The 16,860-nt window shown below is 42.8% G+C and overlaps 1 long non-coding RNA gene across 2 annotated transcripts; it reads left to right on the plus strand.

The window, feature by feature from the left end:
* The first annotated feature begins 1,480 nt into the window (after positions 1-1,480).
* Positions 1,481-8,720, plus strand: LOC109864528 (uncharacterized). 2 transcript variants are annotated; one of them, XR_002251461.2, is made up of 4 exons: positions 1,481-5,792; positions 7,896-7,978; positions 8,140-8,233; positions 8,580-8,720. It is a non-coding gene; the product is annotated as an uncharacterized LOC109864528 (long non-coding RNA). The 2 variants fall into 2 exon arrangements; XR_002251460.2 differs by having other exon boundaries at positions 1,481-7,978.
* The last annotated feature ends 8,140 nt before the right edge of the window (positions 8,721-16,860 follow it).

Genomic DNA, 16,860 nt, shown 5'->3' on the forward strand with positions numbered 1-16,860 from the left:
AAAAATTAAAATAATTCATTTGAAGCCATCATCCTGTTACAGTTATTGTAACGAAGATGCAGGCAGTCAGGATGCAGGCAGTCAGGAAGCAAGTGCAGTCAGTGAGTTTAATAAGAACAAACAGAGTGAATACACAAACAAGCGTATCGTCTGAACATGAACACAGAAACAATACTGCCTGATGGGTGATTAAAACGGAGTGCTCGATAAAGGTGTGTCTAATGATGAGGCGCAGGTGTGCATAATGAAGGTTGCCAGGTGTGCGTAATGATGGGTTGCCAGTGTAACCGGTGCTATACTGCACCGCTGTAACTCTGCGTTGTGTGTGGTTGATTGAGACTATAGACGTGGACTTTGGAGATCAGGTAGTTTTAATCAAGCAGAACTCACTCTCTGCATCCTGCATCTGCATCCAAAAGGAAATAAAACATTTGTAGAGCACATATGTTCTGAGAATCGTCGCCTCTTTCTCTCTCAGTGCAACAAAATGATTTTTGAATACAAAAATTAATACACTCTCTCCTTATTATACATAACATATTTTACATAGATAAAACCACATACCTGCATCCAAAAGGAAATAAAACATTTGTAGAGCACATATGTTCTGAGAATCGTTGCCTCTTTCTACAACAGATGCACATTAGGAGGGACTGGGATCATTTGAGGAGCTAGCCATCGTTCACACATACAATAGCCTGCTAATACCTTAGCTAGCTATTAACCACATGTTGAATTCAGAATGTTGATATCATCCACTTATGAGTAACCTCTAAATATACATCATTATGGGGTTATCATTGTGGGGTTATATCCTTCCTGTTTGGCCCTGTCCGGGGGGTGTCCTCGGATGGGGCCACAGTGTCTCCTGACCCCTCCTGTCTCAGCCTCCAGTATTTATGCTGCAGTAGTTTATGTGTCGGGGGGCTGGGGTCAGTTTGTTATAACTGGAGTACTTCTCCTGTCCTATTCGGTGTCCTGTGTGAATCTAAGTGTGCGTTCTCTAATTCTCTCCTTCTCTCTTTCTTTCTCTCTCTCGGAGGACCTGAGCCCTAGGACCATGCCCCAGGACTACCTGACATGATGACTCCTTGCTGTCCCCAGTCCACCTGGCCATGCTGCTGTTCCAGTTTCAACTGACCTGAGCCCTAGGACCATGCCCCAGGACTACCTGACATGATGACTCCTTGCTGTCCCCAGTCCACCTGGCCATGCTGCTGCTCCAGTTTCAACTTCCACCTGACTGTGCTGCTGCTCCAGTTTCAACTGTTCTGCCTTATTTTTATTCGACCATGCTGGTCATTTATGAACATTTGAACATCTTGGCCATGTTCTGTTATAATCTCCACCCGGCACAGCCAGAAGAGGACTGGCCACCCCACATAGCCTGGTTCCTCTCTAGGTTTCTTCCTAGGTTTTGGCCTTTCTAGGGAGTTTTTCCTAGCCACTGTGCTTCTACACCTGCATTGCTTGCTGTTTGGGGTTTTAGGCTGGGTTTCTGTACAGCACTTTGAGATATCAGCTGATGTACGAAGGGCTATATAAATCAATTTGATTTGATTTGATTATTCATGAACAAAACACTGTGTGTATTGTACTTAAAAGAATCAAACTTTTCTGAAGACAGAAAAAGCGTGCCTACCTCTCTCAGTGCATCAACATGATTTGAGCACGAGCACGCAGGGAAAAATGTAAGTACACACTCCCCTTCTCTCAGGATGCAGGCATGCATAATAACAAATCAACACGACATATTAATATATGAACCTGGTGAAATTCACATAGTACTTTAACAACTGTTACATTCAACCCTCCTGAATTTCACCAACCTTGTAAAACAACAAAATAACCTACCAAGCTCAATTCTTAATTCTGAATTCAGCTTCAAAGCTACCCATAGGGTTCAGGGCAAGTGAAAGTTGGCCAGGCCTTCAACTGCCCCTAGATGCATAGTTCCTCTTACACTATACCTACCTTCTTAGCCTTAAAAAAAAGTAATTCTGTACTAAATCATCTCTCTGTACTATGTTAAACTTACACCTTCTGGTGGATTGACTCTATTAGTCTCTTGACTGGTTTAACTACCCTCCCCGCCCTTGTGCGACCTGCCACTGGGCTAGGGGCCATGGTGACTAACAGTGGCTCTGGCCTTAGATCATTGATCAGAGGTGGGTTTGAAGGAATCAGCTCCAGAATCTCAGAGGTGCTTCCCAGGTCATTTTCCTCAAGCAAACAAGGTTCTTCTGGCTCTGACTTTCCAGCCGATGTCCAGAGCTCGGAGTAATCGCTTGAATCCTCTGCCAGCCAAGATGCACTTTCCTCCCCAGAGTCTTCCATGTCTTCCCTGTCCAGTCCATCGCCAGAGTGGGTGACCTCTCCTGCATCTACATTGATTGATGGCCCTGCAGCATCACTGTCATTGAAGTGCACTGAATCATCCATTTCAAATGGCAGGAAATTCACCTGCAGCAGTAGATTCCTGTGAACCACTTTCTCTCTGCCGTAACGGTCTTGGATTATGTATGTGTGAGTTTGTGGATTGACTGAAGTCACTGTGAAAATCTCGGGGTTCCACTTGTCAGCCAACTTGCGGCGGCCCCTTTCACCCTTGTTTGCGATGAGGACACGATCCCCCATGGACAAACTGATGCCTTTAACCCGCTTGTCATACTCCCGACCTTGTCGTCTCTGTTGCTTGTCAGTGTGCCTTTGGGCAACAGTCATAGCTTCCTTCAGCCCAGTGATCAGAGTCTCGACATACTTGTTGCAATCCACAACACTGGAGTCGTCCAAAACATTGAGGAACATAACATCCACTGGTAGCCGAGGGACTCTACCAAACATGAGAAAGAATGGAGCATAGCCCGTAGTCTTGTGAACAGTGGCATTGTAGGCAAATGTTAATGACTGGATTTGTTCAGGCCAATGTTCTTTGGTTTTCAAGGGCAGACTCCTGAGCATGCTACCTAAAGTCCTGTTGAAGCGTTCAATTTCTCCATTCCCCATTGGGTGATATGCTGTGGTTCTTGACTTTTGGACACCGGAGAGCTTAAGCAGTTCTGCTATTAGCTCACTCTCAAAATTTGCGCCCTGATCAGTATGGATCCTTGATGCAAATCCGTAGACACAGAAGACATGATCCCACAGTTTACGAGCTACTTGCTTGGCTGTCTGGTTTCTGCATGGCCATGCATGGGCAAGTTTAGTGAAGTGGTCAGTCACCACCAGAACATACTGAGTTCTTCTTACTGTCTTCCGCTGTCCAAAACTCCAAACACACCAACTCCATGGGAGAGCAAGTTTTGATGCTCTCTAACGGGGCTCTAGCCGCTGGCTCTGGAGTCTTTGCTAGAACGCATCTCTGGCAGCAGCGCACATACTCCTTGATGTCTCTCTCCATTGCAGGCCAGAAAAATCTCTTGATGAGGAAGGGGATGAGCGTCCTTCACCGTTCGTGCATTCATCCACCTGAAGTCAGTGCATAACCTCAGACTCCCGTCTTTCTTACATACCATGACGAAAGGGGAGACATACTCACTAACCGACTTGTGTATAAGACCTACTTCTTCCATGTCTGTCAATACCTTCCTCAGCTTCAGGTATTGAGCAAGCGGGACTCTTCTGTATGGTAGCCGGAAGGGTCTGTCATCAACCAGGTGGATACGGTGAACATAACCCCTGGCTTCTCCGCAGTCCAGATTATGTCTTGAGAAGATGTCTTCATATTTTGTGATGGTATTCACAAGCTTCTCCTTCCACTGGTCAGTTACCTGGCATCCATCAATGTCAATGTCTACTAATCCTAGATCAGACCGTCTTTGTTTCAGATTGTGGCAGCCATTGTCATCCTGCCTCTGTTCCATTGGGGTTTTCCTCACTTCATGAAGGCCCTGAAAGATTGTTGCATCCTCGACAGCCAAGCATGTAGACACATCGGCCAACTTCATGTTACGTCTTAGGGTGAGATGTTTGTCAGAACAGTTTACTACCTTTAAAGGGACCCAGCCATCTCCCCACATGGGTGTAATAACTCTACCCACGAGTATGTTTCTGGGCATGACCTTTGACCTGGTAGGTTCGACTATTACAGTGCTGCCTGGAGACAATGCCACATTTTTAGGAAGTTTACCCCAAACTAAGTGTTCAGTCTTGGGCGAAAGAGTCACAGCTTGAGTGAGCTTCACTGTCCCAATCTTGCCATTGACTTGCTGTCCCTTCCATACCGACACTTGTCATCATCTGCAGAAACTGCTCACCCTCTGGTGAGTGGGTCTGGCCATCCATGTTGTTGACAAGCTTCCAGTATTCATCAGTGCCTTTCATCTCATGCAATAGATGCTTAATGACGTTCGATCCCAGGATGAGATCATCACGCTGTCCAGGAACAACTAGGGTGGGCACTTTAACATCAATCCCATAGATTTGCATCTCCAAATCATAGAAACACTTTGTTGAGGTCTTCTTCCCCCTACACCCCACTAATACTAACTCTGTGGGAGGCTGTTAATGCTGAGGAAGGGCACCTGCTTCCAAAAGTCTCTGCTCCGCATGTTCACTCAATGTACAGGCCATAGACCCAGTGTCAAGCATGCCCTTAAGCTGTACTTTCCCATGTACAGACACAGAGGTGTAAAACAAATCTGAAAAAGCCTCAACCTCTTGTGAACCTAACATAACAATTTTCTCTCCTTCTTTCGCATCAGAGCACAAAATCTCATACGTTTTCTCGAGATCATCAAATTCTTTCTTGGGGGTAGACAGTTGAACACCCACATTCCCCCCCTTCACCTGTGGGTGTGTCAGTTTTAATGGTTGCTGCTGTGGTGGTGAGTTTCTCTGCTGTTGTGGTGGGCGTCTCTAACCACCGGGATTGGCATAGCGTTCCCACGGTTTTGGACAATTTGACTTCCAATGATCTGCGGAAAAGCACCAGAGGCACAGGTTCTCATGTCTACAGTGCATCACAGTGGAGTGATCTGTTGAGCCACAAACCCTGCATTCCCTACGCCTGAAGGGTTGGGCGGTTAAAGATGTTGCCTTGGCCTGTGAAACCATAACGGGTGGTATGCTCTTCTCTAAGGTACGTTCAAGCAGGTGAATGAGTCTCTCGATACTTGCACTCTGCCCATCTTGTTTGGCGCTTGATGTGAGAGAAGTGTCACTGCACGCACCAGCATCGGCCCCGCCTTCACACGGAGTTATCTGGGGATGTACTGTTACTTGCTTTGAGGATACAGAGGTAGATTGACACATGGTGGCCTTCCTGCGGCGTTTATGTTTGTTTATTCATGAACAAAACACTGTGTTTGACTTTGTACTTAAAAGAATCAAACTTTTCTGAAGACAGAAAAAGCGTGCCTACCTCTCTCAGTGCATCAAAATGATTTGAGCACGAGCACGAGCACGCAGGGCAAAACGTAAGTACACACTCCCCTTCTCCCAGGATGCAGGTATGCATAATAACAAATCAACACGACATATTAATATATGAACCTGGTGAAATTCACATAGTACTTTAACAACTGTTACACCAGGACCTATGGTTAGTAGACCGACAACGTCGAGCCCCGGAGGGGGGGATCGGGAGTAGACGTGACAGTAAACCCCCCCACCCCCCGATGCGCAGCTCCAGCAATAGGACGACTCTGGCCAGGAGGACGGCCCTGAGGGCGAGGATCGGGCCGGTCTGGACGGCGAAGGTGGAATTCTCAGATGACGTTGTGGGGATCTAGAATATCATCCACCGGAACCCAACACCACTCCTCTGGACCGTACCCCTTCCAGTAAACCAGGTACTCTCAAGGTGCATTAAAATGACGAGAGCCATAGGGAGGAAAACATACATTCTGACAAGCGGTCAATGCACAACAATTCAGATGGTTTTCACCAGAACCGGCAGCCCGGCAGCCCGGCTCTTCACTACAAACGATTGGCCGCTTAGTGGGCATACACATGAACCTATTCAAGTTAGTAAATACATTTTGAAATGACTTGTATTATTAGCTAGCTAGCTAGCTGTGTGTAAATTAATGAGCTGCTAGCCCTTGATCATGAATCTCAGTTCCATTACATTTACACATAATGTAAGTCATTGAACTAAGTCCTCTTATATGTCCCAACGTGCCCCAACCTGCAGTCTGAACATTGACACGCATCTCTTGTGGTACGGTTTTGGAAGCATTAGGACATTTTCTTTAATACCAGCTATGAATAATAATAAGAAATAGTTACATTTATATACACCTTTACAGGGTTAGTGTTCCCACACAGCCATATCGCCATGTTACAGCTCGTGTTTACAGTAAACAGACAGAAGACACAGTCAACTACCTGTGCTAATTACTTGATTCTGTGACTCCAAATTTGTGGCAACAGTTTGGGGAAGGCCCCACCACAAACGTGTTGTCATTGAAAAATACTGTCGGCTGCAACTGTGTTAAAACAGTGTACAGTAAGTGGGTATTTTGCATTTATGAAATTATTTTCTTGTGATATGAAAGTAAAGGGATTCATGTTTTTAGCAGTTGAGAATTGATTCACGTTCAGGAGGAATAATGGTCTGGGGCTGTATTTCAAGGTTTGGGCTAGGCCCCTTAGTTCCAGTGAAGGGAAATCTTAACAATACAGCATACAATGAAATTTGAGACGATTCTGTGCTTCCAACTTTGTGGCAACAGTTTGGGGAAGGCCCTTTCCTGTTTCAGCATGGCAAATTGAGGTCCATGGTATGTCAAGATCGGTGAGGAAGAACATGACTGGCCTACATAGACCCCTGACTGGAACCCCATTCTAACACCTTTGGGATGAATTGTAATGCCGACTGTGAGCCAGGCCTAATCGACCAACATTAGTTCCCAACCTCACTAATAGTCTCGTTTGTGGCTGGAGGCAAGTCCCCACAGCAATGTTCCAACATCTAGTGGAGAGCTTCCCCAGAAGAGTGGAGGCTGTTACAAAAGTAAAGGTGGGACCAACTCCATATTAATGTCCATGATTTTGGAATGTGATGTTCGACAAGCAGGTGTCCACACACTTTTGTAGTGTACCTCTCCATATAGTCTACCTCGCCATGTAGTGTACCTCCCATCTTTACAACCATTGAATCTATATGTTTTGACCATGACAATTTACAATCTAAGGTAACACAAAGTAATTCAGTCTCCTCAACTGTTCAACAGCCACACCATTGGCAGATTCAGCTGAAGTCTAGAGCTTATGGAATGATTTGTACCAAATACAATGCTCCTAGCTTTTGAGATGTTCAGAACCAATTTATTACTGGTCACCCATTCCAAAACAGACTGCAACTCCTTGTTAAGGGTTTCAGTGACTTCATTAGCATACATGGACACACAGGCTTTGTTTAATGCTAGTGGCAGGTCATTGGTAAAAATAGAGGGCTTAAAGAGCTGTCCTGCGGTACACTATTAAAGAAAACCCTCTGAGTTCTATTAGATAGATAGCTCTGAATCCACAATATGGAAGATGGTTTTGTGATTAATAAGCCATCTGATTCAATGAAAGATGGAGTTGAATTTGTCTTTCTGCCCATAATTTCATTTAAAGTACTCCAAAGTTTTTTTATATCATTGATCTTGGCTTCATAATACAGCTTCTTCTTTTTGCTGAGTTTAGTCACATAATTTGTCAATTTACACTAAGGGGATAGTGCATAGGTGCGGGGTTAGATGGTGCAATTTAAGATTATCTCATTCCCCTTTTCTGTGGAGGTTGACCAAAATGTGCAATCCGTTTTTCTTAATCTATCAGGAATCCTTGTATTTTTGTATTTGACAATATGATACATTTTGCCTATCCCTACTCCCCCTCAACACTCATTCTAATGTTATATCTCTCAACTGCATTTTTCAATTCATGATTCTCTTTTTTTGCAGGAATCTTCTAGCTTGGATGGAAGGATGGAGGAGGGAACAAAGGGAAGGAGTACAGAAGTTATTCAACCTGCTGACTAAGAAATGTAAATAGCTTATGTTTTGTGGTCTCTCTCTATCCCTCTCCGGTCTGTCTGCCTGACTGCCATATTACTGAGGCAACATTGTCAATGTACTTGCTAGAATAAATCTAACTTAGTGAAGTCCTTAGGTAATGGTTAATCATGAGTTGTCTCTGTCTTTACAGTTCCTAAAACATGTCAATGTCCTGATGCATGGCCTTTACAGCAGTGCCTGGCCACCCACTTGGTTACCAGTGACCTATTCTGCTACATCCTAGGGTAAGGATAAGCAGAAACACCCCTCCTTAAATCCATTGTCATTGACCGTAGGTTTTGTGTGAAAAATTAGTTTTTTTCTCTTTGATACTCTGATGTTAAATGTGTATTGGTTCCTACTAACCAGCCTGGTAACAGCTAGGTTTGTACTAGTGTAACCGATGTGAAATGGCTAGATAGTTAGCGGTGGTGCATGCTAATAGCGTTTCAATCGGTGACGTCACTCGCTCTGAGACCTGAAGTAGTTGTTCCCCTTTTGTGGCGCAATGGGTAACGATGCTTCGTGGGTGACTGTTGCTGTTACACTAGCTATGCTGATGGTCATGAATGTTTTTTTTCACTGCATCAGATCTCACTGAGACTGGATTCCCAAAAGACATGCTATTCAGCTCCCCATGATTGCCTGATCTTAGTGCAAATATCCAACAAGGAGGCGTCTTGCAGTGTGTGAATTGTCTCAAATAAAAAATAAAGGTAACTTGACTCTTAAGACTGCCAAGCTGTCCTCAATTGGTTGAACATCTGTCCGGGACAATGTCCTCAGGATTATGGAACAGTTTGTTTATAAAATGTTGTTTGAATCTTACAACATGTATTAGGATAAAACAAAACTTTACCATTTAAAGATGAGATAAAAATTGTCCAACTGTAAAATTTTGATATCCTCTTTCCAGTGGTGTAAAAAGTACTCAATTGTCATACTTGAGTAAAAGTAACGATACCTTAATAGAAAATGACTCAACTAAAAGTGAAAGTCATCCAGTAAAATACTACTTGAGTAAAAGTCTAAAAGTATTTGGTTTTAAATATACTTAAAAGTATCTAAAGTAAATGTAATTGCTAAAATATACTTAAGTATCAAAAGTCAAAGCATAAATGATTTCAAAATCCTTACATAAAGCAAACCAGATGGCACCATTTTCTTATTTATTTTCTTTACGGATATCCAGGGGCCTACTCCAACTCAGACATAACTTACAAACAAAGCATTTGTGTTTATTGAATCCGTTAGATCAGAAGCAGTAGAGATGCCAGGAATGTGTGTGAATTGGACCAACTTCCTGTCTTGCTAAGCATTCAAAATGTAACTAGTACTTTTGGGTGTCAGGGAAAAAGTACATACTTTTCTTTAGGAATGTAATGAAGTGAAAGTAAAAGTTGTCAAAAATAAAAATAGTGGAGTACAGATGCCCCCAAAAAATACTTACGTAGTTGTTAGAAATATTATGAATAAATGAATAAACAATATCCTCATTTTAAATAGAACTGTAACTAAGTAAACTTATACTCTGTTTTATTATATCTGATTAACAATATGAGTTCATAAGAAGGGATTGTGTGACACAGACAAGGAGTAATTAAAGTTAATGAACACCATTCCAACTAGGAAGAAAGAAATGAGCTGTGGATTAAGTAAACAGATAAGGTAGTTAACCTATGGTTGAACTGACGAAACTTAGCTCTGGGGTGTTTTAGATAAGACAGTGAGTGCATTCCTAGGTTTTCTGTTAATTAGAACTGCCAGCTAAGTGGTGATTGATAATGGTGAGTAGTCAAAAGTTAATTCAGTTGTGTTGTGTGTCCTGTGTATGTGCTAGGGGGTCAGAATGAACTCCGAATTAACTCAGAATGAACTTTTAAAGTTCCCTTTGACCCGGTCTGGAGGAGGAGATTCATTTTAGGAGCAATGAAATGACGTCATGTTATTGTATATAAACTGTTGCTCGTGGTAACGTGGCAGCGCGCTCCGAGAATAAATTATGTTACCTATTATTGATAAGACTGGTCTCCGTCTATTTTATACAAACAAGAGTCTTACAAATTCTCACGAAATAAATTAAGGGAATTCAATTAATGAAAACACATTGGTATAATTAAATTACAGTAACAGTAGTACTTTAAAGTATTTTTACTTAAGTACTTTACACCACTGCCTCTTTCTTAAAATGTTTCAGATTGATGACCAATGATTTAATGTCCCACTTCAATATGAAGTATGAAAAATATAAACGCAACATGTAAAGTGTTGGTCCCATGTTTCATGAGCTGAAATAAAAGATCCCAGAAATGTTCCATATGCACAAAAAGATTATTTCTCTCAAATTCTGTGCAGAAATGTGTTTACCATCCACCTGACAGGTGTGGCATATCAATAATCTAATTAAACAGCATGATCATTACACACGTGCACCTTGTGCTGGAGACAATAAAAAGGCCACTCTAAAATATGCAATTTTGTCACAAAACACAATGCCACAAATTGTCTCACGTTTTGAGGAAGCGCGCGATTGGCATGCTGACTGCAGGAATTTAATGTTAATTTCTCTACCGTAAGCCACCTCCAACTTTGTTTTAGAGAAGTTGGCAGTACGTCCAACCGGCCTGACAACCGCAGATGCCGTGTAACCACGCCAGCCCAGTACCTCCACATCCGGCTTCTTTGCATGCAGGATGGTCTGAGAGCAGCCACCCGGACAGCTGATGAAACTGTGGGTTTGCACAGAAACCGTCTCATGGAAGCTCATCTGCGTGCTTGTTGTCCTCACCAGGGTCTTGACCTGACTGCAGTTTGGCTTTGTAACCGAAATTCAGTGGGCAAATGCTCACCTTCGATGGCCACTGGTATGCGGGAGAAGTGTGATCTTCATTGATGAAACCCGGTTTCAACTATCAGGGCAGATGGCAGACACGCGTTATGGCATCATGTATGGCGCCGTGTGGGGGAGCTGTATGTTGATGTCAACGTTGTGAACCGAGTGCCTCATGGTGGCGGTGGGGTTATGGTATGGGCAGGCATAACCTACGGACAACGAACACAACTGTATTTTATCAATGGCAATTTGAATGTACAGAGATACCGTGATGAGACATCTCATGTAAATTTAGTGAATTTTTATTAGGATCCCAATTAGTTAATGATGTAACGTTAGCTAATCTTCATGGGGTCAAACATCAATTAAGAAGACAAAACAAACAATTACAAATGAAGACTTGTCCACTAAAAGACCAGGCTCACCGGTAGGACCGAGTGCTCTGGTGGGCCATACAGAGAACTTCTCCTCTCCCTTTAACTTTTGCTGTGGGGAAACCAGACAAAATCTCTCCGGGTACTCATCGACTCTGTGGCTGATGAGAGCTTTATGGACACTACTCTGGCATCTGAGCTAGGCATTCCCACTCAGCCCCTCTCCATTCCCATGGACGTTAGAGCGCTGGACGGGCGCTCTATAGGCCAGGTCACCCACAATACCACCCCCATCAACCTACAGGTGTCAGGGAACCACAGCGAGATGATCCAATTCCTGCATATTAAGTTGCCTCAGGTTCCCGTGGTATTGGGATTATCTTGGCTCCAACAACCCAATCCCCTTAGACTGGTCTGCTGGTGCCATCATGGATTGGATCCCGTTCTGCCACGCTCACTGCCTGAAGTCAGCGCTGCCTGCCACGGGATGTTTTCCTGGGGGCTCGGAAGTTGCCCCGGACCTCTCTGCCATTCCCACGGAATACCAGGACCTCCGGATGGTGTTCAGTAAGGCCTGGGCCACCTCGCTTCCGCCGCACAGACCCTATGACTGCGGGATTGACCTTGTCCCAGGCACCACTCCGCCCCGGGGACAACTGTACTCTCTGTTGGGTCCGGAGACCAAGGCTATGGAGACCTACATTGAGGGTTCTGCAGGGTTCATCCATCCTTCTGCCTCCCTCGCACAGCCATTGAAGAGGAGTTGGAAAAATTTTCACAGGCCACAATCAACAGCCTGATCAACTCTGTAAGAAGGAAATGTGTCGCACTGCATGTGGAAAATAGTGGTTACACCAGATACTGACTGGTTTTCTGATCAACGCCCCTACCTCTTTTTTTAAGGTACAGTATTTGTGACCAACAGACTCCCAGTCATGTGAAATTCATAGATTAGGGCCCAATGAATTTATTTCAATTGACTGATTTCCTGATATGAACAGTTTTTTTATATATTTTTTTATTTAACCTTTGTTTAACTAGGCAAGTCAGTTAAGAATAAATTCTTATTTACAGTGACGGCCTAGGAACAGTGGGTTAACTGCCTTGTTCAGGGACATAGTGACAGATTTTTACCTTGTCAGCTCAGGGATTCGATCTAGCAACCTTTTGGCTACTGGTCCAATGCTATAACCATTAGGCTATCTGCCGCCTCAACTCAGTAAAATCTTTGAAATTGTTGGTGAAGCCTCAAAATTGCCCTCGCTAGAAGCATGTATTTCAGATATAAGGAAGTGGATGGCTGCAAACGTTCTACTTTTTTCTACTTTTAAACTCTAGGTCCCAAGAAACAAAGAGATCTTCTGTTGAATCTGACAATCAATCTTAATGGTGAAGGACCTTGGGCGTTACTCTGGACCCTGATCTCTCTTTTGAAGAACATATCAAGACTGTTTCAAGGACAGCTTTTTTTTCCATCTACGTAACATTGCAAAAATCTGAAACTTTCTGTCCAAATATTATGCAGAAAAATTAATCCATGCTTTTGTCACTTCTAGGTTGGACTACTGCAATGCTCTACTTTCTGGCTACCCGGATAAAGCACTAAAAAAACTTCCGTTAGTGCTAAATACGGCTGCTAGAATCCTGACTAGAACCAAAAAATTTGATCATATTACTCCAGTGCTAGCCTCCCTACACTGGCTTCCTGTCAAGGCCAGGGCTGATTTCAAGGTTTTACTGCTAACCTACAAAGCATTACATGGGCTTGCTCCTACCTATCTCTCTGATTTGGTCCTGCCATACATACCTACACGTACGCTACGGTCACAAGACACAGGCCTCCTAAATGTCCCTAGAATTTCTATGCAAACAGCTGGAGGCAGGGCTTTCTCCTATAGAGCTCCATTTTTATGGAATGGTCTGCCTACCCATGTGAGAGACGTAAACTTGGTCTCAACCTTTAAGTCTTTACTGAAGACTCATCTCTTCAGTGGGTCATATGATTGAGTGTAGTCTGGCCCAGGAGTGTGAAGGTGAACGGAAAGGCTCTGGAGCAACTAACCGCCCTTGCTGTCTCTGCCTGGCTGGTTCCCCTCTTTCCACTGGGATTCTCTGCCTCTAACGCTATTACAGGTTCTGAGTCACTGGCTTACTAGGGCTCTTTCATACCGTCCCTAGGAGGGGTGCGTCACTTGAGTGGGTTGAGTCACTGATGTGATCTTCCTGTCTGGGTTGGCATTGAAAGTCAATATATATAAAAAATGAAATTAAGAAAAGAGTTCTTAACAGGGCGTGTTTTTTTTTACCCTCATGCCGTGGAGGAGATCTTTGTGGGCTATACTCGGCTATACTGAGCCCTAGGACCCTGTCTCAGGACTACCTGACATGATGACTTATTGCTGTCCCCAGTCCACCTGACCGTGCTGCTGCTCCAGTTTCAACTATTCTGCCTGTGATTATTATTATTTGACCATGCTGGTCATTTATGAACATTTGAACATCTTGGCCATGTTCTGTTATAATCTCCACCCGGCACAGCCAGAAGAGGACTGGCCACCCCACATAGCCTGGTTCCTCTCTAGGTTTCTTCCTAGGTTTTGGCCTTTCTAGGGAGTTTTTCCTAGCCACCGTGCTTCTACACCTGCATTGCTTGCTGTTTGGGGTTTTAGGCTGGGTTTCTGTACAGCACTTTGAGATATCAGCTGATGTACGAAGAGCTATATAAATGCATTTGATTTGATTTTATTTGCATGTATCGTTTATATTTGTGTTCAGTGCAGCTATCTGCATCTATGAACACCTGTGTTTAAATGGAAGACAGACACCACAAATGTGTTGTCACTGAAAAATACTGTTGGCTGCAACTGTGTTAAAACCGGTTAAAACAGTGTACAGTAAGCGTGTATTTTGCGTTTGTGAAATCATTTTGATATATGAAAGTAGAGGGATTTATGACTAGAATCATACCACAATTGAGAATCAATTCAAGTTTAGATGGAGTGTTTCGCTTTTTTGGCTACTAGAGCCAATTCGCCCTTTAAACAGAACATGTAAGGTCCTTGGACTAACACCGAACCGAAACCGGCTGCGCGCGTGTGCCCATGCATAAATGTATTTTGTCAACCCACACCAAACGCAATCACGACACGCAGCTTAAAATATCAAAACAAACTCTGAACCAATTACATTAATTTGGGGACAGGTCGAAAAGCATTAAACATTTATGGCAATTTAGCTAGCTAGCTTGCTAATTTGTCCGATTTAGCTAGCTTGCTGTTGCTAGCTAATATGTCCTGGGATATAAACATTAAGTTGTTATTTTACCTGAAATGTACAAGGTCCTCTACGATCATTAATTGAACCGAATCGTTTCTAGTCACCTCTCCTCCTTCTAGGCTTTTTCTTCTCTTAACTTTATATTGCGATTGGCAACTTTCATAAATTAGCTGCATTACCGCCACTGACCTCATTCATCTTTCAGTCACCCACGTGGGTATAACCAATGAGGAGATTGCACGTGGGTACCTACTTCTATAAACCAATGAGGAGATGGGAGAGGCAGGACTTGCAGCGCGATCTGCGTCACAAATAGAACTGACTTCTATTTTAACCGTTGGCAACGCAGACGCTCGTTGGCACGAACGAGCAGTGTGGGTGCAATAATTGAATAATATAGATTTCCACATTTATTTTGCAACGCACGCAACGCGAGTGGTGTAGTCAGCCTGTAAGGAGTAAAGTTAGGCTCCTTTAGTCCAATATTGGGCTAGGCCTTTAATACACTCTGTGTCCCAGTCTTTCTATGGATGTAATGTCTGTGGGTGAATTATGAAACCATTAATGTATGCAGATGTGCAAAAATATTGTGCTGTAGATTTGTTTTTGCCATTGCTTGATATATTTTAAATGTGAGAATATGTTGCACTTTTAAGTTGAATTGGTGCCTATGAAAAAAATGTGAAATGTAATGAATAATGTTTTCAATATCCAACTTTATCCTCTGCAATACTTTTTACAGTAGGTAATAACAGAGGTGGAAAAAGTTCTCAATTGCCATTCTTGAGAATGTAAAGATACTTTAATATAAAATGACTAAAGTGAAAGTAACCCAGTAAGATACTACTTGAGTAAAAGTATCAGATTTAAAATGTACTTAGGTACAGTGGTGGAAAAATAACTACATTTTCATGCATGAGTAAAAGTACAAGGTAAAAGTAAATGCTAAACATCACATTCCTTATAACCAGTCGGCACAATTTCCTTTTTTATTAATTTTTTTGAAAGCCAAGGGCACACTGCAACACTCAAACATAATTTACAAGGGACATTATTTTGATAAGTGTGTGAATTTGACCTTTATTCTAAGCATTCAAATTGTAACTAATACTAGTAAAAAGTACATAATTTTCTTTAGGAATGTAGTGAAGTAAAATTAAAAGTAGTTACAAATATAAATAGTAAAGTACAGATACCCCAAAAAACGACTTAAGTAGTACTTAAGTACTTTACACCACTGAGTAATAAGCTGTAGTCAGGTGGTCATTACCAGGTTATGATGAGGTTTTAACTATGACCAGTATATCATATAGCCCATAATAAAGTGGTCAGGATGATGACCATTTTTGTCAGATAGAGGTCACAATTATGACTGGTCATATGGTGGTTAGAGAAAGACTTCATAAAAACTTCATTTTTCAACCAGTTTGCGACTGACATCTTTTCAACCAGGTTCTGCCCACTGGGTCACCTGATAAGTATGCGTGCATGAGCATTGCAAAATAAGTTGACATGTTATTCAATAATTTCACCCACACCGCTTGCGCTCGTGTATGCGTAACCAAGGGCTAAAATAGAACTTGGTTTTTATTTGAGGCGCTGCAAGTCCCCTCCTTATTGGATAGCAAGTCCACTCCTTACTGGATATCAGGAAGATACAAACCCACATGGATGCTTGAAAGACAATCAAGGAGAGATTAATTAAAGATAACTAAACTAAAAACGTACTTTTTCCCTCTTTTATCTGTAGATTAATCGTTGGAGTAGAGAAGCACAGCTTTGTATGACTCTAGGTCAAAATTCTACAAAGAACCAGCTAAAAAGAGGACCATAAGCATGTCAGGTTAAATAACCACCCAATTTACATCTTCCAGGTAAATGTATGGACATTTGCTTTCTGGCCCGGGCATCAGTCAAACTGCAGTACCGAAGCAAGACTAAAGAAGCAGTCGAAACAGTGCTTCTAGACGGGAACCCGAGCCCCTTGGTGTGGATCAGGGATGGACAACTCCAGTGTGTTAGCTGGGGCTGGGGCAAATGTGTGACACCCTACAGGCCCCGGAGGACTGACGTTTCCCCATCCCTGAAATAGATGATTGTTGCGACTGTCAGTGAAAAGTAGAGGCCAAGCCTGGCATATTGCAATATTTCAAAATACAATCGCGGGAAAGCATAGTTCAGAATGCAAATGGCTAGAGGGAAAATGGTAAAGAGAAGACAATGGAAATACCTATTCCTCTTCTCAACTTAATTTAGCGAACAGTAGGCTATAGCCTATCATACTGGCACCATGCAGCAAAGCGCATCGGTCATATCCCCGGTGAGCACTCATATTCATTCTATATCATTGTTGGGTCAGTGCCACATGAAAGTTTGTTTTTGGATGGAC

The sequence above is a fragment of the Oncorhynchus kisutch genome, linkage group LG19 (assembly GCF_002021735.2).
Source record: "Oncorhynchus kisutch isolate 150728-3 linkage group LG19, Okis_V2, whole genome shotgun sequence".
NCBI lineage: Eukaryota > Metazoa > Chordata > Actinopteri > Salmoniformes > Salmonidae > Oncorhynchus > Oncorhynchus kisutch.